This window comes from Chinchilla lanigera, unplaced genomic scaffold (assembly GCF_000276665.1).
Source record: "Chinchilla lanigera isolate Chin_1 unplaced genomic scaffold, ChiLan1.0 scaffold00134, whole genome shotgun sequence".
NCBI lineage: Eukaryota > Metazoa > Chordata > Mammalia > Rodentia > Chinchillidae > Chinchilla > Chinchilla lanigera.
The window spans coordinates 2,660,576-2,667,850 of NW_004955535.1; the positions used below are offsets into that span (position 1 = coordinate 2,660,576).

General features: G+C 34.0%; 1 protein-coding gene across 1 annotated transcript in view; it reads left to right on the forward strand.

Annotated features, from left to right (window-relative positions):
• Positions 1-7,275, forward strand: part of Dmd (dystrophin) — a 2,013,932-nt gene that overhangs the window by 1,377,492 nt on the left and 629,165 nt on the right. The gene's annotated exons all lie outside the window — the stretch shown is intronic.

Genomic DNA, 7,275 nt, shown 5'->3' on the forward strand with positions numbered 1-7,275 from the left:
GCCAGTACAGTGCATTTTCAATGAAATACTGATGGGATTCTGATAAAAGGAAGTTACCCATTGTTTGTAAATAATGTGTTCTGTTTACAAATTTCCTTGTTTGAATCTAGTTAGAGTTCCTTTATGTGAAATGATTTTTATTCTTTTGGGAGAGATACCTACAATCTAGGATCTTTAACTTTTTACAAGTAAGCAACATAGGTCATTCAATGGTTTTTAATATTTAAAAACTTACTATATATTAAATTTTTAAATTTATACCTTAAATTCTTGCCTTTTAGTATTTATATCTCACCATAGCTTTGGATCCTTAAGTCTGTGTTTGGAATGACAGTGTGTTATAATGTAAGCTGTTCTTAATATTATGAGAATGCTAGCTAATGTTAACATTAAGCAAAATGTTGTTTTTCTTTTATTCTTTCATTGAACAAATTGTCTTTGAAACCCCCTATTAACAAAGGCACACTCAGGGCTGGTAGGGGGATCTTAGGAAATGAGGTTGCAAAGAGACAGTGAAGTTGGTATGGATTTAAATTTGATTTCCTTCGGCATGATGATGAGTAATTGAGAATGAGATGTGGTAGAGATTACTCATCAGTATTAGTCAAAAGTGGTTTTGCACATTTATCCACACTTTTCTATATATCATGACTTATGTCAAAGGGATACATATAATTAACTTATAAATGTCATACAAAGCAATAGTCTGCAATTAAAATAACTACAACTAGTATTTTTTTTTCTTCCTCCAGAGGCATACTTTGAAGACTCCTTATAGTGTCAGGCATATTCTTTAGAAACATTAAATGGACTGCTGTCTAAGTCTTGTACTTTGCAACAAGCCAAAGTTTTTACTCATATATTGAACATTTGTTGGTAAAAGGCCTTAGTGCTTTCTGCTCTTAGACATCCAAATTAAAGGTACAGGCTCCAACTTTAGAATGTATCTTCTTTAAGAGAACCATAAAAGTCACAGGGTACTCATTGCCACAAGGCAAAAAAGGTGCCATGGTGGTTCCAATTGTACATGTATTAGAATGGACGATTCAATCAGTCAAGTGTGATTTTCTTCCTTTAAATATGTGCCTGCCTTTCCATGTAGATGAAAACTATGGTATATTTTTCTTTCCAGTTAAAGTGTTGATTTTTGCTCAGTTATCTAGGAATGAAAATTGATTTTTTTACACATATAGTGATGTTTTAAAATTTCATAAACTAGGGTAATTGATGAGTAAATTCCAAGGTGGTCATAGCTGCATTAATTTTGAAAGAGAAACATTAGGATGTGATAGAGTTCTTGTGATCCTTTATGAATTCACTATGTATCTCAAGGAGTTTTAGGGTTACAGGAATCAATTTTTTTATATCAAAGCATCTTTGAATATGATCTTAATAATTCATAATACTTCCAGATTCCCTCTTCTTTGTATTTTTATATTCTGTGTGTAAACAAGTGGCTTCATATTAAAGAATTATATATCTATATGACTTGATCAAGGAAAGTTTATATTCTGTACTACTTAGCTCAAGAATAGAAATGTCTTGACTTGGCTGACGTATTTTCCCTTTAGTGGTAGAAGAAATACACACTTTGTAAGGATGGACCTAATCTTTCCATAGAAATTTATTTTATATTCCACTCCAGGGTTATTTTTAAACTCTCTAACTAGAAAAAAATTAAAAGGGAATATTTGGAACAAGAGCATGTATACTAGTGCCTACCCACTTACTTGCAGTTTTGCTTTCTGTGGTTTCAGTTATGTGCAGTCAACCATAGCTGGAAATTTTCAAAATTAAGCAATTCACGACTTAAATCACACACCTTTCTGAGTAGCATGATGAAATCTCCTGCCCTGCTGCTCCATCTGACCTAGAACATGAATCACCTCTTTGTCCAAAGTTTCCACACTATATACACCATGCTGGTTAGTCATTTAGTAGCCACCTCATTTATCGGATCAACTGTCAAGGTATCACTGTATTGTACACAAATAGCCTTTAATTTACTTTAATAATGGCCCCCTAAACAAGAATACTTTTACTTTAATAATGGCCCCAAGAACAAGTGGTGTTGGTAACTTGGATCTGTCATAGAGAAGTTAAGTGCTACCTTTGAGAAGATGAAAATCCTGGGCTTCATAGAGAATGGACAAAAATTTCATGCTGAAGATGCTAAGATCTATCCTAACAGCAAATCTCTATATACAAAATAGTGAAGATAAAGAAGTCTTTGTAGTTTTGCATTTGCACCTCAAACTGCAAAAATTATGGCCACAGTGTAATAAATTATTGGTTAAGATGAAAAAGGCTAAAATTATAGGGCTTGATACTACCTGTGGTTTTAGGCCTTCACTCGGGGTCTGAGAAAATATCCCCCACGGATAAGGAAATGCTAGAGTAGGTTAACTCGGTTGATTCAGTACTTTACAAAGTGGAGAAAAGAGAATGATTCACACTTCACTCCTTGGAACTTGTTGCCATAAATACATTTTAAGAACAACATGATGAGGAGAGGGAAAATAATCTGCAACTACTTTGTTGAGGTGAAATTTCTCTGCCATTTTATGGTACATTAAAATCATAAAAGGCATTCAAAGGTTGAAGTAACAGTGGCCTTTGAGAAATTTGACCAAAAAAAAGTCAGACTGCCACTTTACCACACTTACACAAGTTTGATTTTTTTCTGGTTACATAACAGGTGCTAGGCACTAGAGGAGGGCAGTTACTAGAACAGGTAGCAGTAGTTGGAAAGAATGCAAACACACAAGAAGCTATGTGTGATGAGATTTTACAGTATAATTTTTCTCTAAATCAAAATCAATATTCTTTATTTATAGCGCTAGAAAACATTTTAGATGAGAACCACACAACTATTTTAAGGTGGAAATTTCAACTAAATCCAATTACAAAGTGACCACACTGATGACTTAGGGATCACACTACTTAAAGTTGAAGAACTTTTTCTGCCTTCTTTCAGAAATTTGTTTTGGTAACCAGTGTTTACTGGTGATTTTAACCAATAATACATTGAAAAGTTATTTTATCAACCAACCATGTATAGATTTTGTTATAAAGCTTCTTTTGTTGTCTTGAATTCACTTTCCAAACTTTATTGTCATTTGAATTTTTACATTGTAGCATTCAGAATGAGTTTAAATTTCTTTGAAAGCAGGCATAGCATGATATTTGCTAGAGCAGCTAAGGACATACAAGATGTTTCATAGATATTGTTCACTGGTTTATTTTCATGAATGACTAGGTTTACTTAGCATTTGAAATTTAACAATGTTGTTTTACCATATTTATATTTATGTTTATTTTAACTGTTAAATGCAGCATTATTTATGCTTGGTTTTGATCAGTGATGAGAGAAAGTTTCTGAGGGATTAAATTTACCACTTCAAGCAAAACAATTATATTTTTAGACAATAGAAGAATTCCAGAAATTTCTTTTAAAATTCTGACTAATTTTCTTAAGATTGTCCTTGGCAGCATGTGACAAAATCTTCTCTGCAGTAATTTATCCAGATATCAGCTTATTATTTTCATAGAGCAAAGCTTCCAGAATTACATATTCCATGGTTGGTGTAAGCAGCCGCAAAATCATGTGTCCCAAGTCCTTTCTCTGTCCCCAGCCATGCTCAAAATGTGGCTTTATTTCCTGTATTTCCAAGACGGCTAATGTTTGAGGCACCATGTCTGTGTTTTAAAATAGAAGCTGGGAAAATGGGGAGAATAAAAACATGTTCCAGCTATATTTCTGTTTAGAGTGAAAACAAAAACATTTGTGGCAGCCTCACACAAGAAGAAATGTCTCATCTTGCTACTCCTAGGTTCAAGGAATCTTGGGAGGATTGAGTGTTTTAATAGTGTAGGTGTGTTTCTATATTTGTAATTCAGAATGTGAAAACTGGTGACCTAATCCTAAAACCTAGCTCTTCTGAACAAAATTTGGAATCCTTTACTTAAACCAGGAAAGAATGGATATTGGGTAGGCAATTGTGTGTGCTTGCCAAGATCCTCATAACTAATGCATATTTTTCTCTTTTGGACTTATGTAACTTTAATTTAGCTAAAGAGGATGTGATCATTTCCCTGTCTGCTCAAATTTCTCATCACAAAGGTGGCATGGAGGTCTAAGTATAAAACAATTACCGTAGAATTAATATTTACTGCTAGACATCTATTATTTTACCTTATAATCATACTATACAAAGGTCAGTGAAAACGATGTAAGCAAAGAAAGAAACTGAAATACATTGTTTATATTTCTTATGTTCTCAAGAAACAACTTCCTACTTAGGTGTTGTATATAATCTTCCAATTCTCTGTGTTCCAATACAGTAGCCATGTGCAATTTAATTAAATGCTCACGTTACAGATGCTCAGTAGTCCTAGGTTGCTGGTGGCTAGTATATGGGACATGGCATTGTCATCCCTGGAAAAAAATACCACAGGGCCCTGGTCCTCTATGTATTCTCCATTGTGAACTTATTTCAGATATGAAGAAATTAAAATTAAGAAAAATTCTATTATCTATTTTTCCCCTGGACATTTAATTTTAGAGAAAGCTGTCACTTTCCTAATGGCTCAAATAGCCTGAAAAATTCTGAGAAGATCCATTTGCATTAATATACCTGATTTTTGGTCATCAGTTCTTTTTTTTTCTGAATTATTAAAACGCAAACACATCTACTACCTTCAAGGGAAAATACAGACTAAGCAATAAAAGATTAGTAGTTCTAGCATGATAATCAGACAGGAAAGTAAGTAATAAGACCATTTACTATAAAAGACTTTAAAGGCAAGTTTCTCTTCCTTGCCTATGTTGATATTTGGTCCTACCTTTTCCCTCCTTGACATGGGCTTCCTGAACTGTTGCAATGAGGCTGGGTACTTTCTTGGCCGCCCAGGTCTCAATTCAGCACCACCCCATGGCCAGAGCTCCTAGAATTTTTCTCCTTTCTTACTACTTGCTCCAACAGTTAAGATTCATTTTGCCTATCTCAATCTCAGATATCTGTTTTATGTTGTACAAAATGGAAAATAATGATGCCAGCACTCCTGGAGGCTGAGGCTGGAGGAAGCTAGGAATGTTAAGATTGGGGCTAAGTTGCAGTTATGCAAGGTAAGTCCTATAGACCTATTGAAGAGCAAAGGGCCTATATTAACAATATTGTATTCCACACTTAATTTGTTACAGGGTAGATCTTAGATTAATTGTCACCATCATACAGAATAATAATACTAAATGAAGAGGAAAAATTAGAGGGGATGCATCAAATTATAGAGAAGGTTCCACAGGGGTATACTTATCTCCAAATTCAAGTTGCATATGTTAGATACGTACAGCTTTCTCTATATCAGTCATGCTTTCATAAAGTTTATTAAAGATCTTGATTCGAAAATGTACTAGGGTTCCTATATGATTGATTTCACCATTTCCCAGACTGTTCTGCAGACTCCCAGCTCTATTAGGTACTCATAGGTGGACCTTTTGCAAAGGCCAATAAGCCGAGAAATATCCATAGCCTTTGCCTACCTTAGCAAGCTACTCTGTACGACTCCATAGCAAGATCACTGAAAAGTACTGGGAATTTTAGCATTGTTTGAGGTCAGCATGTCTTCAGCCTTTCTCTATGAAAACTTTTTATAGAACATCTTGATAAAAAGTTTAGAAAATGTTAACTTAGATGTGCATGCCTCTGAGTCACTTGATTTCTCTACATATGTTTTTACCAAATTAATCTTTCATAAATCTTTCCTCTTAGCACCATGTCTGTAATTTTTGAAGTTGTTACCAGGATAACATTTGTGCCTCTCACCAGGATGTACCTACCAGGGACCCAAGTAACTAAGTTTTCTGTGGAATGAATTCTCTAAGGGAAAGAATTTGACACCACATTTTACAAAACCAGTTTTCTCTGGGAAAATGTATTATAGTAATTTATATTTAAAATACTGATTAACTATTAAAGTTCACATGACAGTTTTCCAGAGCAGCATTCAATATAGGGTAGCATTTAAAGTCATTAAAATGCCTGAATACATTTTAACACTTTCTCATACAAAATCTAAAAGTCAGAAATCACATAGCATTTTATTCTGCTTGAAATAGAAAGCTTTGTCTCTTCCTTTCACTGTTAGATTTCACAGAAATTTAATGGGGACATGTAAGAGGAGTCATAAAGGTTTTTATAGCTATTTTTAAGTTATTTTATAATTTCTATTTTGTTTGCTAAAATAAGTACTGTGTTCGTGATACAGTACATACATAAGAGTTTGCATAAATATGGGTTCAAGTTGGTGTATACAGTCAAAAATCTGGAGGATGCTGTTTGTCTGTGTCTCCTGGGACTCTAATTATGCACTCCTGGTGTTTCTGTTGTAGTACAAATAGTTTCCTCACAAGAACATATGATATGATATAAAAAATAGTATGAAGATTTACCTGATATAATGGGACTTCTCAATTATTTTCTGTAACTCTTCTTTACTGGTTAGCAAACTACTTTTCCTATGTAAGGCATAGAGACTGCAATTGCAGATGATACCCTAGCCTTACTCTCTTTAAATCGTATTTTTTTATAATGAGGGAACATATTCTACATTATTTATTTTCTTTCTCTGACCCTTGACCGTAGATTTCAAAGTAAAAGTTAGTTGTGCATTAAACAGAAGCATCAGTTTCTTAAACAACTTCTGAATTGTCCTAAATCTGCTTTTAAACCTTTTTATTAAACTTCTCCCATATCTGTCCTTTTACATGTCATATATCTTCATACATACAAACCTTATTTCTTTAAAAAAAGAAACATATAATAGTTTCCTCACATTTGGAAGATGCTTCAGATAATGTAATGGTTGTGATTGTACAAATTTTGAAAGGTCAGTGGGGAGAATGTCCTGTGTTCTTTTGTCTTTTTGATCTGCCAGCACAGTACTTACTTGACGCTTCACATAAGCTTTAGTTACGTGGTAACACATTGTACATGATCATGGTAATTGTATTTTCCAGGCTGCTATTTACTGGTTTTGTATTTTAAAGTATAATCTAAATCCGAAAACCTTGTTTTTCTCCCCAGCCCCTTTATCACCTCAGTTTTATATATGTTTTAAAATCAGATGGCCTACAGTACTTTCAGGGAGTAGGAAAAATAACTCATCTATAAATTCTCTATGCTTCGCCCAGACCCTCCAGTGAGGCGAAGGCTGGGGAAGTCTGTGACTGTTACCCATCTGGGCTGAATCTGGTTCCTGTATGAGTCCTGAACT